At 43.5% G+C, this 20,713-nt stretch overlaps 1 pseudogene; it reads left to right on the plus strand.

Moving 5' to 3' along the window:
• Positions 1 to 10,786: 10,786 nt before the first annotated feature.
• Positions 10,787 to 12,260, plus strand: LOC136481265 (uncharacterized; annotated as a pseudogene).
• The last annotated feature ends 8,453 nt before the right edge of the window (positions 12,261 to 20,713 follow it).

The following is a 20,713-nucleotide window of genomic DNA, read 5'->3' on the forward strand; positions in this document are numbered from 1 at the left end:
CTCACTAAAGTTAATATATAAAAATTCATATCACTTGAGTCAATTCATACACCAAAATTCATATATTCATACATACATACATACATACATACATACATACATACATACATACATACATACATATATACGTATATATATATATAGAATATTAAAATTTTTATATATATCACTAAAGTCAATATTTTTCATATATGAAAATGCATATCACTCAAGTGTATATATGAAAGTTTACATGTAAACCCTATATCAAAATTCATAAAATTAACTGGACCCTATATATATACCAAATGCATATACCAATATATCATAGTAAAGTCAATATATCAAATTATATATCACTAAAGCAAATAAGAGTTAGATAAAAAACAAATAGCTAGCCAATTAGCTTAAGTTAGGGTTGAGTGCTCGGTTTCACACAGCAAGGGAGGGGTTGGCATGACCCACCTAGTGAAAGGTCCTAATGGCTAGAGGGGGGGTGAATAGCCTATTAAAAATTTCTACAACAACACTTAACAAACTGGTTAGACAATTATGAGGCGAAGCGAGTGTTGCGCTAGCCTACTAAAAATGCAAGCCACCTACCACAATTCTAGTTTATGTAATTTCTATCCACACAATAACTATATCACTACACTAAGTTAGTGTGCTCTCAAAAGGCTAACTAAAGAGTCACACTAACCAAACTAACAAGCTCTCACAACTAGCTACACTAAAGAGCTTGACAACTAGTATGCGGTAATGTAGAGAGTGAGCAAGATAGTTATACCGCCGTGTCGAGGAGTGAACCAATCAATCACAAGTATGAATACCAATGAAAACCAATCACCTCGGAATCAAATGATGAACACAATAATTTTTTACCGAGGTTCACTTGCTTGCCGATAAGCTACTCCTCGTTGTGGAGATTCACTCACTTGGAGGTTCACGAGCTAATTGGCATCACACATCAAACCCTCAATAGGGTGCCGCACAACCAACACAAGATGAGGATCACACAAGCCATGAGCAATCCATTAGAGTACCTTTTGGCTCTCCACCGGGGAAAGGTCAAGAACCCCTCACAATCACCACGATCAGAGCCGGAGATAATCACCACCCTCCGCTCGACGATCCTCGCTGCTCCAAGCCGTCTAGGTGGTGGCAACCACCAAGAGTAATAAGCGAATCCCGCAGCGAAACACGAACACCAAGTGCCTCTAGATGCAAACACTCAAGCAATGCACTTGGATTCTCTCCCAATCTCACAAAGATGATGAATTAATGATGGAGATGAATGGGAGGGCTTTGGCTAAGCTCACAAGGTTGCTATATCAATGCAAATGGCCAAGAGGGTGAGCTTGAGCCGGTCATGTGGCTTAAATAGAAGCCCCCACGAAATAGAGCTGTTGTACCCCTTCACTGGGCACAACACGGGGTGACCGGACACTCCGGTCATACGATGCATGCCACGTGTCCCCTCTCTTAAATACTGAGCGCCTGATTCCAACGGTCAAGTGATGACCGGACGTGCTGTTGCGAAGTGACCGAACGTTGGACCTCAGCGTCCGGTCGTATCCAGTAAGCATCCAGAAATGATTTTTCATGACCGGACGCGTCCGGTCATGCTCGACCGGACTCTCCTAGCGTCCAGTCATTCGGCATCTCCTCTATGCATTGCCACATCAGCGGGACCGAACATAGCCCTCCAGCGTCCGGTCACTAAGTGACCCAATGTCCGGTCACAGACCGACGCCAGCGTCTTCGCTGCTTCTTCTGACCGGACGCGCCGGTCCTACCGAGACCAGCGTCCGGTCACTTACAGTGACCTTCGTCTTTTCTGTCTAGGGCGCCGTTGGCACCGTTGGACTATCCGCACTCTACGGGCGGACACTCCACTGGTGAAGTTCCTAACCCTTGCTCAAATGTGCCAACCACCAAGTGTATCACCTTTTGCACATGTGTTAGCATATTTTCACAAATATTTTCAAGGGTGTTAGCACTCCACTAGATCCTAAATGCATATGCAATGAGTTAGAGCATCTAGTGGCACTTTGATAACCGCATTTTGATACGAGTTTCACCCCTCTTAATAGTACGGCTATCGATCCTAAATGTGATCATACTCACCAAGTGTCTCGATCACCAAAACAAAATGGCTCCTACCATTTATACCTTTGCCTTGAGCCTTTTATTTTTCTCTTTCTTCTTTTCAAGTCCAAGCATTTGATCATCACCATGGCATCACCATCATCATGTCATGATCTTCATTTGCTTCACAACTTGGGATGTGCCACATATCTCATGATCACTTGATAAACTAGGTTAGCACTTAGGGTTTCATCAATTCACCAAAACCAAACTAGAGCTTTCACCTGGTGGGTGAGGCTAGAGACAAAGAGGTCGAGGCCGGAGAGACGAAGGCACTGGTGGAGACAAGGGTGATGGAGCCGCTGCGTGCGCCTGAGATGAGGACGAGGGCATCACCGCCGAGGGCCGGAGCCGATCGAGGACGAAGGGCGAGGCCACGCGCTAGAGCCGATCGAGGACAAGGGCAAGGCTACACAACAGAGCCAATCGAGGAGAGGGCGAGGCCGTCCGCCGAAGATGAGGCTGATGAGGGCACCGCCGTGCATGCCGGGGAGAGAGGACAAGGGCGAGGCCAGTCGGATCGAGACAAGGGACGAAGGCGCCACCGCGTGTGCCGGGAAGAGAGGACGAGGGCAAGGCCAACCAGATCGAGATGAGGACAAGGGTGAGGCCACGCGCGCTAGAGCCGAGGACGAGGGGAGGCCAGCCGCTAGAGATGAGGACAAGGGCGCTAGGGAGAGAGGACGAGGGCAAGGCCACGCGTGCCAGAGCCGAGGATGAGGGCGAGGTCGGACAGGTGCATGGCATGGGTGGTGAGCGGCGGGGTGGCGAAGAGCTCTCTGGGTGGTGGCGGGGGAAGAAGAAGAGGCGACGAGTATATTTAGGGCTGGACCTTTTAGTCCTAGGTTAGGCCTCCGATCGGGATTAAAAGGCCTCTAGTTCTAGTTGGTTGGCCCAAACCAGGACTAAAAGATTCGACCTTTAGTCCCGGGTTGGGCCACCAATTGGGACTAAAGGGCTTTTAGTCCTGGGTTGTGGCTAAACCCGATACTAATGCCAAATTTTGGCGCGCGGTGAAACTGCTACCTACTCGGCAGTTTCGTTTCCCTGCTCATGCAACAGTTTTTAACTTTTCCTTTATCATAAATAGGCTGCAAATTGGAAATTGCGTAGTAAAAAAATAAAGCTCAAAAAATTGCAATACAAATTTGCTTTCATATACAATTTATAATGCTTTTTGTTTCATGCTTTAAATGTTTAGTAACATAGGCTATAAATTATAATTGCATTTTAAATTTTCAAATTTCATATTTGAGAAATTCAAACATAGTTTTCCTTGACAAAATGATTTCAAATGAAAAAGTTATCAACTATAAAGTTGTGTAACTTTTTAAGATCTACAACTTTTATTTTGGTCATTTCTTTATCTGACAAAGTGGTAGTTAACATTATTCATAAATTTATATCTCTCTTATAGTTTATGAAACTATATGAGAGAGATATAAATTTTGAACAATGTTTACTACTACTTTCTGGGATTAAGAAATGACCAAAATAAAAGTTGTAGATCTAGATCAGTTATACAACTTTTATGTTTATGACTTTTTCAGTTGAATTCATTTATTGTTTCAAACTACTGTTTGAAGTTGCCATTTTTGAGAATTTTTTTAATTGATAAAACAAAGTCACATGAAAAGATGGCCAAAATTAAAGAGGTAAGAACACAATAAATCGATTGAGCATTATTTTAGAAAATTTCAGGAAAAAAGTCAATAAATTTGAAGTTAGTATGACGGAGAAAGACTAGTTACAAGTTTTAGCAAGAGATTAAAAAGAGAAATAAGACTTCTTTAAAATTGAATTTCAAACAGAATTTTAGAATAGAAATGATTTCAAATAAAAAAGTTGTCAACTACAAAGTTGCATAACTTTTTGAGATCTACAACTTTCGTTTTGGTTGTGTCTCCATTTGAAGACATTTTAAAAATTCAAATTTCAAATTTAAGAAATTCAAACATAGTTTTGCTTGACAAATTGATTTCAAATTAAAAAGTTGCCAACTACAAAGTTGTATAACTTTTTGAGATTTACAACTTTCATTTTGGTCATTTTTTCATCTAAGGTCGTTTGAAATATTTGAATATGAGACACATGCGACATCGAAAACAATAATAATTAAAGATCTTAGAGAACCTTAGAATAAATATTTGGGGTACATAAAAATTACATATACGATAACAAAGACCTAACAATAAAATTACATATACGATAACAAAGTTCTTTCTCTGAGTAGGTCAACGTTACAATCCAAGTGTACCAACACATTATAAAATAACCATCTAAAAATATTCTTCTAACACCAAAGTAGGGTCAAATATAGGTGCCAGAGGATGCCATAGGTGGATGACGAACTACGCCAATTTGGAGACGAAGGGGGCGGTTGCGCGAGCTCTGATGAACCCATGCCTCTCGGAAGATAGTACATTCATGCCTTGAATGGATCCATCAACCTGCGAACAACCCATTCATGCATTGCATGGACACAGTCCTTAGATAGTCTAGAGCACACCGCACAGGATGGATCCATCAACGTACCAAATAGCCCATGCAACAATTACATTGCACGGGCATCACACCCAGCTTCTCCAGGCTTCGGTGTTGCCCCATCTTCAAAAACATTCTTCTAGTACCTCTTTTGTGCATCATTGCTGACTACGCAAAATAAAATTTGTATGTGGAGGGCTTTCTCTCACAGAGTGATCATATATGTGGATAGGAAATTGGGCAAACAACAACAGATGGATTGAGATCGAATTGGGCACAACAAACATGTCGTGGGAGATGAATGGTGCCCATGGTGGCCGGTCTTATAAGCGTGATCAGCGGTGGTAAGTGGGATGAGTGGTGATCGAGCGTGGTGGTTTATAGGAGCAGTGGTCGGCATGGTAGGTGGGAGACTTTTAGTCTCAGTTTATAACAAAAAATCAGGATTAAAGGTGTACTAGAAACCGGAACTAAAGGTGCCCCTTTAATCCCGGTAGGTATTACCAACCGGGACTAAAGGTATTTTTCTGTTTGCATTTATTATTCCAACAAAAATTCTTTGTGTTTTTATTTCTCTGATTTTTTATTTGCATATGCATTTCAATCCTACACGAGTTAAATTTCAATCTATACAACCATAATTAAAATAATCACACAAATAAACCTAATGAAACATAAATAACTTGCATAGAAACATAATTAAAATATCTATATAAATAAAACTAATTAAACATGCATAACCGTTCAAAAAAACCTAATTAACACATGAACCCTACAAATCGGTCGTAGCTCTAGCCTGTCTCCACTGCCAGTAGTGTATGTCTCAGATACAGTAACCACGGTCATTGTCTATGTAATGCAAGGCCCACACTAAAACACTCTATCTTGCCTCACAACGCTGAAGACATGGTACCCCATCGATGTAGCCTACTGTCGGACTATTCATGGCCCAGTTCTGCCTAAATCTCACGCAATATGTACTCTGGCCCAAGTCTTCCACGGTGTCCCAGATGTACCCTAGTCGCTCAATAGCTTGCATGAGAATGGGTTGCATGCCACTTGCAGCATAGATGAAATCATAGAGCAAATTCTGCAAGCGAACAAACAAAAAATATCATGAAGCGCTCATATAATAATAAGAATAAATAAACATTACTCTGATATCATACATGACGTACCACATCCATTTGGTTGAATGTCGCATGCCTTTCGCTTACTCGCGGCACGTCCAGATTATGCTCACGTAAAGCTTCTATCTTCAAGGACGAGAAATCAGACATACGGTAGCCAATTCGTTCAATTGCCTATAAACAAAGCAGCACAACATCGATGTAGGCGCTGTCTTGGTTAGCATTTGTCATCCAGTCTGCACAATGTCTTGGCGCATATCATCATTGTACCTAACGAGGATGTCGAATGTGAGATTACACGTCCATAACTTGCCACCTTCATCATTGACGACCTCACTTGTCGTCGTCTCGAAGATGTCCCACACCCCGAGCAGTCATAGTGCTGATTCCAGCCACTTGACTGATTTTATAGTCTGTGACATATGCAACAATCATATTATGAATGAATGTATATATGTAAAAATTATATTAGCACGTAAAACTTAAAATATTCCATACTATTGATGGGTCTGGGTAACGCGAAAAGGCCCTATCTGGCAATGGCGTAAATGGAAGATCGCCATGGTGAAAATCTGGTTCCTGTGGCGAGGGAAGTCCGCCGCCGTTCATCATAACAAAAAAACTGAAAAAACATCCCAATAAATATAGAACCCCCATATAAATATACCATGCAACAATATATATTAGAGAAACATATAAAAAATAAATCATCAAGATATATATATATATATATATATATATATATATATATGTATATGTACATGTATATGCATGCCAAGTAAACTTAAACATTTTGCAACCATTTTGCACCCTACTTGTTGGCACATATTTTTTTAACGAATATTAACTCTCATCAAGAACTAATGTTGCTAACAAAGATCTAGAAAACTATAAATATTTAAGGTTACGTAGAAATAATGTATAAATAAAAATAAAATCCACAGTTATTATTCCTAATTAAAAAACCACATATTTCGATGTTTATTACTAAACCATGAAATGATCTACATTATTAGCAATGAAAGATTAGAAGATGAAGTTGCTAACCTTTAGAAGATTGAAGATGAACGAAGCCGGCGGTCGAGAGCAAGAACTTGCTCCCTCAAGCAAGAACACGGATAAACACACGCGCACAAGCAAAGACCAATAATTAAACTGATATCTCGGGCTAGGAGACCGTGTGGAACCGTATATATAGTGGGAACATTTAGTCCCGGTTGGTGGAGTCTACCGGGACTAAAGAGTCAACATTTAGTCCCGGTTAGAGCCACCACCCGGAATAATAAGGCCATCGGGACCTTTGGTCCTGGTTGGTGGTTCCAACCGGGATTAGAAGTCGGCCTTTAGTTCCGGTTGTTGGAGCCGCATACCAGGACTAACCCTCTTAGAAAGGCCTGCTGCACTGATCGTTGGGCAGGGGATTCTAGTCCCGATGAGTGGCTTAAACCGGAACTAAATCACCTATTAGTCATAGGCTCAATTCCGACCAGGACTAAAGCCGAAAATTGAAAATTTATTCTCTACCGGTGAGCACATCCAACCTCAGACATTCGAAATCTCAAACGTCTGACGTCGCTGCCTGGAGCTTCGAGTGCTGCTAACTGTAGCAACACGCGCGCCTGGAAAAAGCTCTCCGATTCCGATCCCCTTTTTGCCACTGCCAGTGTGCATGCATGCTGTCGTGGCCAACAAGACAAACAAACACATCCGGGACTTGTTTAGATTGTAAATTTTTGCAATCTGGACACTGTAGCACGTTTCGTTTGTATTTGATAAACTTTGTTCGATTATGGACTAACTAGGCTCAAAAGATTCGTCTCGTGATTTACAACCAAACTGTGCAATTATTTATTTTTTTACCTACATTTAATGCTCCATGCATACGTCTAAAAATTGATATGACGAAGAAAGAGTGAAAAAACTTAGAATTTTGAGGCAATCTAAACAAGGCCCCGATCGATCGATGGATCAACTGCGGAATATCGTGCATATGCATGTATGACAAGCTATTGATGAGCGCAGTAATAATGCCACGATCAAACATACAGGAGTAGGACCAGTACTGGATGACATGCATGCATGCATGCATCGATCCGGATTAAATTTTTTCGATCTACCTACCTTTTGGTATGCATTTGGTCATCAGTTGGATCCATACAGAACCGTACCTTAGTGCCCCTACCATTGTTACAGCTTATGTAGATAGATACAAAGAAAAAAGACAGTTGCTGTCTTTACCATGCATAGATCATAGTAATTTTGTTCTGCTTGTTTTTAACCTAACTAATACATACTCCCTTTTCTTTCCTTTCTTTTTTTATAGGGGGTATTAGAATTTGGTATGATCAAAATTCCAAAAAAACTAAATGGTAACTAGACAAAGTATATGTTTTTAAAGTATTGATTTTTTAATCAATATATTTAACATTTCACATATATTTGCGGATGATAATGATTTTTTAAACGTCTGATAATATATTGTAGTGTGAACCGAGCGATCTCAGCTTCTTTGTGTGATACATGGAACCTATATCCACTCATGTTCGAGTCACTGACTTGGCAGATATGCTTGTATATTTTTTTTCCTACTAATTCTTTGCATACATACAAGATTCTGCATATATTAAGCAAAAAAAAGGTACATGGTAGGTGATTTGCCTTTTGGTGTCATGTATGACCATCTCCTTTATTGGACTGTCGCTATCGCTAAAATTGCTCTTGTTTTGTCCGAAAACGACTAGAATTGCTAGCGCTTGTTAATTAAGGCACAATGATTTGCTATTTAAAATAGCAATAATTAGCCAGGTGAAGGACCATTCATATTTCTTTGGAAATATTGCACTGTCCACTACTCCTCCCCAACAACCACAAATATGTGACGTTTGAGATTGTGTAAACTCAACGATTTCAAACTTCAACTATACTATTTTTGTTATATTTATTATCTATAAAATATAGTGATGTATACTTTTGTTTTTAGCGCATGTCTATTTGTGCCATTGCCAAACATCAAAACTAACACGTAAACACTAATTTGTAGTCGAAGTTTAGTATGGTAGAGTTCAAATAAACAACCCCCAAAAATGTCACTTATTGTGACCGGAGGCTTTTGTTGGAAAAATAAACAACCCCGTATATATATTGCCCCGTTTGATTTGACTATCTATATACCAAGAATCTTGTAATCGTCACTAAGTATAGTCCTCTTGATGATTTCTCCTACATTCAATTTGAGAGCCAATATTTTTGTAATGTAGTGACAATATGAGTGTATGGCCAAAATCAACTTAAGGAACGGTGTTATGATCTTAATGGAAATATAAAATTCTCGACCACACATTTTAAGACCTCTCTAGGAAAGCGGAAATATAGCATTGCTTGGCACCAGAATCAACATAATTAAGCTTGTCATGTGTTAATGGGGGTCAAATGGCAGCGAGGTTATGAGGATTCATATAAGGGGGCAATATGTATGCATAAATTAAATTAAGTTAGCAAAAATAAATTATCTGAAAAGGCTCAAAGGGATTTTAGTAGTTTCCTTCTCGGTCGGGGAAATGTTGGATTGTAGTTAGTTATCAATTTCCATTTTAATAGAGTAGTCAGCAAGTTGTTATGCACACTAACTAAAATGCCTCTTTGTACAAAGACGGAATGCGGAAGTTATTAGATTGGTGAATAAAGAACCAGTGAGGTTTGTGAGGATTGATACAAGACTATAAGGGCTCGTTTGGTGCGTCTCCCGCACCGACTCCTCCACGAGCTCCGGCACGGAGCCGCACCAAACACCACGCGGGCGAGGAGCGCTTCTGGCTCCCAACCAGAGGAGCGGGAGCCCGAAATAGTGGCTTCGCCTCAGGGGCTCCGGCTCTGACACCGGAACCGTGCTGGAGAAACCCTCCCAAATGGGCACTAAGAGCGAGGTAAACATTTAAATTAAATCAGGTTGGCAAAAAGAAATTATATGTAGATAAATGGATAAAAACATCATAAGGATTTTATCAGTTTCCTTAACGTCTGAAAAGCACTTAGTTATGATTTGTTAACGATTCTATTCACGCACATAACCCATACATTACATGAATATTCAACAAGAAGTTTGGGTAAGGGAGATCTTTTGTCGCCTCTCGATAGGATCACGTATCACGCATGCGCACCAACTAAAAATGACCCTTCATAAAGAGAGTAGACATGGAAGTCATTAGATTGACAAACAAAAACTATAGGTTACTAAATAAGCTAAAAAAATCCAGCTGAAAGTTTTATTAGCAAGTTTTCTTTGGAGGAGAAACCGCACATTGTTGCTAGTCCTATTTTGTCCAAGCACACCAAATCCATACGTTAGGAAAGTGAAGCCAGCAAATAGTCATGACTCATGAGTGCTCACTGGCCGTTGGGCCACAGTTGTGTGGCCCCACTCGACAGGGAAAAGACACATCCTCTTCCTCTCCTAGTGAGCTTGTCGCATCGCGTGTCGTCTGGCCGTTGAGGAGCAGCCACGTACATGGCCCCACACGTCAGTGACACTCACCAGGCCATAGCACTCGATCTCACTCACCTCACCTCACCTCAGTCACTCAGTCAGAGAGAGAAGCTTCACTTGCAAAAAAGCCCCCGGGAAGAATCCAAACGTTAGGAAAGGGACATGTGTGGAAAAGCCAAAAAGCAGCGAACGGGCAGCCTCCGAGCGGACCAGCCGCCTAGGGGCAAATCGGTAACTCCACCTCCCGTGCCAACTGTGAGCCCGTGTCCTCCCCTCTCCCCCTAGCATTGCCGGTGGGGAAAATTCGTTTTGCAGTTAAGCCCCTGGGAGAAGGTGATATTACCATTACCGCCGCCGTCGTCGTCCCGAACCTGCCTTCTCTCCTGCGGCAATCTCTCTCCCTTCTTCAGTCCCCAACCAAACCCCTCCTCCTCCGCTCTCACTCTCGCCCGCGTCGCAATCATACTCGTGGGGGCGTGGGGCGCGCGCTTTAATCCCTCCCAGGATTTCTGTGGCGTCCGCTTCCTCCACCCGGATTCCGCCAGGATTGAGTAATCGCATCGCATCGCATCCTCTTCTTCTCCTCCCAATTCCTCTGTCCGTTCCATCTGGGTCGCGTTGCTTCTTTCTTCCCGATTTGCCGCCGCCACCGTTGCCGCTGCCGCCATCCACTTCTTGTAGGAGTAGGACTCCGCCCTGTCCGTCCGCCCGTCCTGTCCACCTGTCCTCCTCGCTTGCGTCCACGCCATTGCCGCGCTCTCTGCTAAAGCCGGCTGCTTTCTTGGGCCGGCCGGTCCGGGGCGTCGTCCCTGCCGGGCGTAAATGCGCGTCCGTGCAGAGGATCCCAGCCTCCGCCGCTCCAAATCCCGTCCTTGTTTGCCCCCAATTAAGAGCAGGAGAAGACGAATCTTCTGCGCGTGCTAATCCTAGTAGTCGCCAGAGATGACGAAGTCGTCCTGACCACTTCACTTCGCGCCGGCGGCTGCTCAGCTCTGACCCCAGAGCCCCCCACTGCTATGGGCTTCTCGATCCGCGCATGCCTCCTCCGGCTTCTGCTGGTGCTCATCGCCGCCGCCGCCACCACCTCCCCGGCGGCGGCGCAGTCGCGGCCGCCGTCGCCAGCCAGGATCCTCGACGCGGCGCTGCAGGACTACGCGTACCGGGCCTTCGCGCGCCCGCGCACCGGCATTGTCTACAACGCCACGCTCCCGGGCAACCTCACGGGCATTGCCGTCTCCGCGGTGCGCCTGCGCAGCGGCAGCCTCCGCCGGAAGGGCTTCGCGGGCTACTTCCAGTTCGGCGTGCCCACGGGCATCGTCGTGCAGCCGTACGTCGAGCGGGTGGTGCTCGTGTACCACGACCTCGGCAACTGGTCCGACTACTACTACCCGCTCCCCGGGTACACCTACCTGGCGCCCGGTGCTCGGCCTGCTGGTCTATGACGCCGCCAACCTGTCCGCCGTGGGGCTGCAGGAGCTTAACGTCGTTGCTTCGGGCGGTCCGATTTCGGTGAACTTCGGCGGCAATGTCAGGACGGTGCCGGCAGGCAGCGCAGCGCCGAGGTGCGTGGTGTTCGATTTGGATGGCGTGCCACAGTTCCGGGACCTGGTGGCAACCGATGTGTGCTCGACGTATCGCCAAGGGCATGTGTCGATAGTGGTGAACTCCAGTGGGATTGCTCCTGCTCCACCTCCACCTGGCGCGATTGCCCCGTCGATTCCGACCCGCGGGAGGAAATAAGAAGGGAAGCTCAAAGGCGTGGAAGATTCGCCGGCAGTGTGGTTGGGGCTGCCATAGCATTGGGGCTCCTGGCTGCGCTTCTGCTGTGTTTGGTGAGGTATAAAAGGGATAAGAAGCTTCAGGTGATGGAACGGAATGCGGAGGTTGGAGAGACATTGCGGATGGCGCAGGTTGGGCGGACGCAAGCACCGGTGGCATTGGGGACACGGACACAGCCGGTGATTGAGAATGATTACACTGCATAGTGGAGTTTTTGGGTCTTCTGCATAGTTCTACTAACATGAAGACTTGATGGTGATGGCTGGAGACAGGATTGTCCATTGGTTGCTCGACGCATACAATTTTCCATATCAGCAGAGGGCAACGCCTAGCCGCTAATTTCAGGGCCAATGGTTCTGCTCCATGAGGGTTCAGCACATTATTTGGATGGGTTTGTTCGGAAGCTTAAGTTTTGTACTGCAAGCAATGGCTATTGTTCATGTTCATAGTTGCCATGTTCATATGTGAGGAGTTCCTTTCATCTCCAAGCAAGCAGGTGGTGGAGGGGAAATCTATGTCGTATCAGACTTGGAATCCTCAGTTATTCTTTTGGGGTATCTGTATTCAATAGAAAATGGGCTTGGCAATAAAGCTTAGGTAACATTCATTGCACATTGCGTCCTCACAGCATGAGTCAGGCGGATTCATGCTGTGTTGGAGAGATTCATTCATCCAGCTTCGATTCGATTTCATTTCTTTTTCTTCTCTGTTTCATGTTTAGACAGCTGCTGAGATGATGTAGTGCTGCACATGTTTACTTATCTGGTGTTGTGGTAATTAGTCTGATTGTGATCATCTAGATTTGTGTCCATTTATTTTACATCCGCTGTGATTGTTGTCTGGGAAATAACTTAAGCTTCTAAGTGTACATCTTTTATGACCTGACAGCAATATCAATTGTAGATCTTGTTAATGCCAAGCTTTGTCAAATTGCAATTTTCACTGATTGAAATGAAAAGAACAAGAAGAGTTAATGTCGGTCATAGCAGTCGGCAAAATAAATTTGAATTAACAGAGGGATTCATGACGGATATTCAAGAAGGTCTGGTTAATGTAAAGGTTAGAAAAATTCGGAAGTTTTTTTTTTTTGGAAAGGTCAGCAGGGAAGCTCCCTACCTATTTTTTTTGTATTTTCATTATATGAAGAAGGGTACAATATGTACAGGTTACAAGGCTCTCAGAGCCAAAAAGCAGAAAAAGGAAATACTTTATGTGAAATTCTCACACTAACTAGTAAGGGCATCCCTGATTTTCTGCTTGGCTTTGATGCAAACCAACCCAATCTCTTCCCTGAAGGCAGATTTCCAATTCTGAAGTTTTTTCTCTGCTAGTGTTCTGGCATTGTCAATTGCCTAGTTATGAATATTGTAGGCTTCATATATACTGTAGCTGTGTTAGTGTGGACCTAGATGTTCAATGAAGAAAAGATGCAAGTATGAGCTGTGTGCAGAATAAATATGAGCTGAACAGAAGGATTCAAGAATGCTCCATTAGAAAAGTTCCAAAGCTTCATCTTTTTCTCTGGTAGGGTTCTGGCCTGGGTGGCAATCCTCAAGTTGGTTAGAAATATTATAAGTTTTATTAGGTACAAGGGTTGTCAGTGGGGGACCTAGACGGTCAATGAAGAAAAAGATGCATGCATGTGTACATTGAGTTTGTTTTGAACTCGTTACAGGTTTTCTGTGTTTATTATTGTTCATGGGCCTTGCCGATATTTTGAATCACTGGAAGAGGAGCCTTACCTATGGAGTTCCATTCTGTTTCCTTTGCTTGTACCTGGTAATTTAACATGCATGATCTGATTGGAACTTGGAAGTGTAGACTAGTTGGAACTTGGAAGTGTGTACAATGAGAGGGCATGAACAATCTGTGATGTCAGTACAAGAGCTCTCCAATCAAAAGCAAAAAAAAAAAAAAGATTGTGTGAGCAGATAGCATGAACAATCTGTGACACCAATATGAGATCTGGGCAAACAGAAACAAAACTGCATATGAGAGAGCATGAAGAATGTGTGATGAATATCAATATGAGGAAGGAGAGGTGGCCAGAGCTCCAGCTAGGCCACCCACTTTTTTTGAGCACGCAGTGTTCTTTTTTGGGTTTCATTTCATGCTGGGAATCATGGGATCATGAGTGAGCTGAACTGACTCACACATGATGTGCACTTGTAGTTTAGGAATTAGTGCTGGGAATGTGGTTGGCACTTGGAATTAGGTACCCTTGTTATGATGTGTCCCAAAGCCCGGTTCCTTTGTTCAAGGTGACGTGGTGCAGTGCAGTGCTGAAATGTGAAGCAACCTTGAGTTGAGGAGCAGGAGTACTACTTTTTTTTTTTTGATAAGGGGAGTACTACTAAATTAGTAGCACTTGCTGCGTTCACAAGCATGTGTACGCATCTAGTGAGCCCGAGTCAGCTAGACCTGCGCACACGTGAGTGGTATCTGCTGCATGATCCTACAAGGTGCTGGCCAGGTGAGGCCAAGTATGCCAGCCAGAATGGTTTGTACTTTGTATTATACATGGGAGTACTGTGCAAAGCGAAGCGGCCAACGGCTAGCTGTACTGTGCATCTGCATATAGACAGTAGTCTGTGATCTCATCTCTGGAGCTTGTTCTGTGCTTCTTGATCTTACCACAGGGACATGGGAGTGTTGCCATTGTATCTTTCTTCACAGGTTGTTCTGTTCCGTGATGAACTAGGGAGAAGGAAGGTTTTGTGTATGACTGTATGAGCTGTATGTGGTTTTGTGTGTTTTTCAGGAAGAAGGCAAAACAGAACACAGCTTTGTGATTACGGAGGATGTTTTGCTGCTGGCGCCTTTGGCATTTGTATTGGAATCTTTGCTGCGAATACGCACCCAACTCACAGTCACAGCTCATGTGCGCTGGCTGGCCTGGCCCTGGCCTCCGTTTGCTCTCCTCTCCACAATGTAATAATCTGTTTGTTTTGTAATGCCAAGGGTGCAGCTTGCTGCTGCTGTATAATTTACTCCTACTACTGATGCTCTTGTTGGTTGGGTGTTGGACTACTGATGCTATGGGCTAATTAATACCTGTAGCTTGTTTTGTGCTGATGACTTATTACTGTGTGCAAGTGAGCAGTGACAGTGTGGCGGGTAAACTTGAACCTGCTGCGTGCGTACCATGCATAGCTGTAATCAGAGGAGCAGGCATGGTCTGCTTGACTGCTTCTCCTGCTGCTTGTAGTGTACGGAGTAGTAGTAGACTGTACACTAACTGGAGTACGACAGACAGTGTTTTTCGGTGAAATAATTACAAAAGGCGAACGCATTCCTCTCATCATGTTTTGATTGGCGAGTGGCGGCATGGGAAATGCTGTGGTAGGCCTGGTAGTCTCCCGTTCTTCCATCTCATGGTGTGTTGGTGTACAAACAAATTTGATGGTGTTGTAAAAAAAATGTTGATATATATGTTTTTTTTAAAGTATTGATCGATAGTAGAAAGTTTTGACTCGGAACAAAATTACAACTGCTGAAGTTTTTGAACCGAGTAACAAGAGAGGACACTGGTCAGGTCAGGTGGTCCGTGAGGGCACAGCAGATGGCAGGTGGCCAGTGTTAAATGGGGGGGGGGGGGGGGGGGGGGGGGGGGGGGTTTAGTTGCTAATGAACTACAGTAGTTAATCCCTGGATTTTGGAACAGATAAATTACAGGCAGGTAAAAGGACTAGTACGGAGTACTCAGTGTCCGTTTGATTTTGAACGCACAGTTGACTCGTTTGACCTCACCTGGCGGGCTACAAGCCTACAAATCTACAATTACACTAGAGAAAGAAGAATGAAAATAAAGAAGTCGGGGCTCATCGTACTACCAACGTATTAAAAAAAAAAGAGTATGTCTACTACACAACCATATGTTTTATGCAGTTTCAATACATGATTTTTTTTTCACCATAGGATTAAGATCCAACAGTCTCCACCCTTCTTCTACCTCCAGCCTCCAGTCTTCTTCTACCTCCAGACAATCACAAATCACAAGATCACAGATCCACAGATCCCAGATCACAAGAAACATTTTTTTATGGAAGGACAAATCACAGATCGCAGAGGAGGAGGAGAGGCCTACCTAGAGCCGGATCCTCCGCCGCCGCCGCCGTCGCCACTGCCACGGTCGGCGCGGGCGCCAGGACGAGCTCACCGGTCGCCGGCGCCGGCGCCGGTGGTCGCCGGTGAGAAAGAGAGAGGGAGAGAGAGAGAGAGAGAGTCGGGTGAGAGAGAAACCGGTGAGGGGGAGGGTGTTCATGTGTTCGTTATGACATGTGGGCTCCAGACGTCATAGATAAAAAAATCCATGTGCTTTTTTTGTTGTTAAAACACATGTGTGTTGTATAACATTTCGGAAAAAAAAATCAACAACCAACGTATTCGATCCTGTATACATTGCCTGCTTGCTTGGCACAGACGGGAAAAAAGGATATTGGGCTGTCAAGCCCGTATAACTGTTGAGGTCCTCGTCCTCTTGTAACTGAGCTGTCGCGTTTCGCCCCAATCTACATGTACCTTTTCTCTCTTACGGAGAAGCATCAGTTCAAGCGCAACTAAGACTATGCCTGGTTTAGCTAAGGGCTTTTGTTGCCAAAAGACACAGAAAGCAAACCAAACTGGTAGAATTAGGAGCTGTTTTTTTCATAAGCAGATGCTTTTCGTGTAGTATAATTTTCGTATTATTTTAGACACTGCTTTTAGCTTTCAACTTTCTACTTTTTCAAACAAGTACAAATACGAAAATATTGTTTCAAGGTAGATAAAGAGGAGGGTAGGTTTCATAGTTGTTTTAATCAAATATTTTAGAACTTTTTCTCTCTTTTTTTGCGCAAGACTTTAGAACCTTTTCAGATACATATATAGCTCACAATAATTTTTTCAAAGCTCACAGCACATTAGCTTTTTTACAGGAACCGTACAGACCCTTGAACGTGACGTTCTTTTGCCAAGTTTGAACAAAACAATTCTTTTTTTTTTGAACAAATACGCGCTGCGTATATTACCAAATAATGAAAACATACAGATACGCATACACAAACGACACACAGACACAAAGGATACATGGGAGGAAGCTGGCCCATCCAAACTACACAAAGGCCCTCAGCAAAAAAGAAAAATTATTACATCCGGTATTAACCTTCGCCGCCGTCCTGTACAGAGGCGCAAGGCTTGTATGGGTCACTTGTACACAGGCCCAACAACCGGCCAGCTGTGTCGCACTATCCCACTATAGGAGAAAATTGAACAGCCCATGTACAAAGTAGCAGCAGCCCATTATGAAATGACCAGACACCAATAATTATCTCTCCAAAGCAATCGTTAAGTGTCACATCACTCATTACCATCCGGTTTCATCCTCCAAGGATAGGAATCAAATATATCACGGCAAAATGATATGAACAAGCATACAAGAGGATAGTCATGTGGTACATACTACTACGACAGATTCACAAGTCCCAAGCATATTGCAAAGAATTAAATACTCTTGAATTTGAGGGTGAGCATCATCCATAAAAAGTTAACTCATATGATCACCGATTTACCATACACTGTCACAAAGACAAATAAAACGGCACTGGCGTGTTGATAACATGCGATGTCCCTTGGATTGTGCTATAGAAACAGACCAAGTTATATATGAACACTCTTTCTTTAAATAAAGTTATCAACACGTAAAAAACAAGAGAAGAATAACAGCCAATGCATATTTGAGGGTATTTTGTTTTAATTGTGTTTTGTGTGATTTTATATATTATCTATAAGACATATAAATAATATATATGGTAAGAATTCTATCATATCTTTCTTAATATAATATAAAGTAAAATATATATTGAAGGGGGGGGGGGGGCATGTGGCCCCTGTCGCCCCCACCCCACTAGGTACCTCCTTAGCAGACGTGGAAAAATACTAGGTTGTCAAGCCCGTATAACCTGATCTTATTGTCCTCCTATAACTGGGTCATTGTCTTTCGCTTCGAGATGCACATTTAGCATTTCAAATAACCGGGTCATTGTCTCATGAAGAAGCATGGTTCAGGCATGACTAAAATTGTGTGCCAAGCTAGAACCGAGATTGTTTGGTTGCCACCTCAAACAAGCCAAGCCAATATTTGGTTTGTCTAATAAATTTGGCAACCATTTGTTTCTAGGCCGAAGTTTGATCAGCACCAAAAATATTGGCCGGTGTCAGCTCGCACAGTCACCACTCACACGGGTAGTGGCGGACCCAAGATTTGAACCTAGGGTATGCCCAGCAAAAATATTTCACAATCAATATAGTGTATAATATAAGATATAATATAAACTTAGCGGATACCAAGCACAATCGAGCACCAGTCAAGAGGAGATATAGTCGTGGGACTAAAATACTTAAGAACATTAGACTTCTAATTTGGACTTTTTAAATCTAACTAGTAATAATAATTTTGGCTAGGGTAGTCCTCGGACTACCTGAAATCAGGCTGGGTCCGCCCATGCACACGGGCGAGAAAAATGGCTGCCTAGTTTGGCCGTGCTGCATGCTGATTCTTAGGTGACGTGTCACTCACAACCAATGTTTGCACGTAGTTCGATATTTATGGATTAACAAACTTCTAATAACCATATATACGAAATTACATATCTAGTTTGCAATTCGTTTCACCATAATATGATTTTATCAGCGAAACAAGATCTCACATGTGTTTCAATGAAAATAATTAAATGGCTTATGGACCCAGCATGTCATACTTATGGAGATGACAAAATTTGGCTTGGCTACCAACCAAACAACAATTTTTCAACATATGACCAAAGTTTGGGTTTTTTTTGGGAGCAAAATGACCAAAGTTTGGTTATACCCCGATTTGGCTAGCTATGGCCAAATTTTGGCTTGGCTAGTTAGGGCTTGTATCCAAAGTCCAAACAACCCCAAACATGAGTTCATGTATATGCCTACGCAAGGGTTCTACGGGCCACTTGTACAGAGGCCCAAAAACCAGCCGGCTGTGCCACTAGCCTGCTATAGTGCTAGGAGAAAGTTGAACAGCCTACTACAATCAGCCCAATTGGCCCATCAGGCTATCACGTACAGAGTGGTAGCAGCCCATTTTAAAATGAGCAGAAAAACCAATAATTATCTCTCTATAAAGCAGTAGTTAGCTGACAACAAATCGACTTACATTACTCAGCACCCTGGGGGGCATCACATTTTGTAGATAATTGAAAGAATATCCGGCTTCATCCTCTGACGAGTAATCAAACCAACTTATTACAGCATATACCATGACTTAGTGTTTTTCTCTCATAACAAATCAGCGAACAATACTTTTTAACCTGGCTTATTAGCGAAACGAACGGGGCCATAGGAACATGCATATAAATAGGATAGTCACGACACTTATAAATATGTAGTTTTTGCTATACACTTAGATATATATATGCACTATTTCTACGCACATAGCAGAAACAATGTATCTAGAGAAGTCAAAGCACCTTGTAATTTGGAACAGGTGAAGTACTATGTATTACTATTAAATAAAAAGTACTATTAGAAAAGTCAAAACATCTTGGCCTCATCTCAAAGATAAAAAGTACTTGCTGTTCGACGCTGGCAATTGCAGTTTCAGGGTAGCAGTACGTCCTGCAGTAGAACCAGGACGCAACGGATGTGTCTGGGAATCATACGTTGGGTACTAACTTCAGGGGGAAAAAAACTACAACCATGATAAGACCAGTATTTGATTTTGTTCGGAGATTCAAAAGAGGCGGAATTTTATAAAACGAAAAAGGCTCCAGCTAGCTGCTGAAGTGAAGCAAAGTATCTGTATCTGATCCTCCACTCTCCCGTACCGTGCGTATCTTTAGCTCCTTTCCCATTGCACCGCAGCCTCCCGCGGCGGCGGCCGGCTGGTCCCCGCCGACGCAAGCAAGCTAGCTCCGACGTGGCGAGCCCGCACTGGTACAGCGTACGAAGGCCGGATTCCTGTGGGGCCCCAGTCGTTATCCTCCGACGTGGCACGCCGGAGTCCACGGGAGGGCGCGGAAGAGTCTCCGGCGAGGTCTGAGCCAATCCGGAACGAAGCTGCGTCGCTTGTTTGCGCTGCGCCAGGCTGAAGGCGCGCAAGCTACGTAGCAGTATTCAGTTATTTGGATGATTGGATCGATGACGTTGCTGCGCGCGTGGAATTGGCAAAAACGTGGCTGTTCATGCAGTTAGCAAACTGTATCTGTATGCCTGCATACCTATTACTCTCAAACTGCAATATATAGGACATAGGAGTATTTTCTTTTCTGAATAACTTGTGCAGTATGGAAAGGTTATTTCGGATTTAGGAACTCCATACAAGTATCATACATACAACTGCCAAACGGTGCGGATGATGATATGTTGCACGTAATCTACAAGGATGCAAAAACAGCGTTACTGACAACAACTCCCAAACGGTTCGCAGCCGCAGAATGTACACCGCAAGGGAGCATGGAAGCGTAGGCCTCAAGACGGCGGCCTGCGCCTGCCGCCTCGTCTCGTCCACTAGAGCTGGACCGGGCCACGGCAAGCGTCGGCCACTAGTTCATGTTCAGTTGCCTTGCCGAGAAATGAATACAAGTAGTGTCAGCTGATCGATCAAGGCCTTAGTTCGCGAATTTTTTTTTGGAAAGGGTATCGTAGCACTTTCGTTGTTATTTGACAATTAGTGTCCAATCATAGTCTAATTAGGCTT

This window comes from Miscanthus floridulus, chromosome 9, assembly GCF_019320115.1.
Source record: "Miscanthus floridulus cultivar M001 chromosome 9, ASM1932011v1, whole genome shotgun sequence".
In the NCBI taxonomy this organism is placed as follows: Eukaryota; Viridiplantae; Streptophyta; class Magnoliopsida; order Poales; family Poaceae; genus Miscanthus; species Miscanthus floridulus.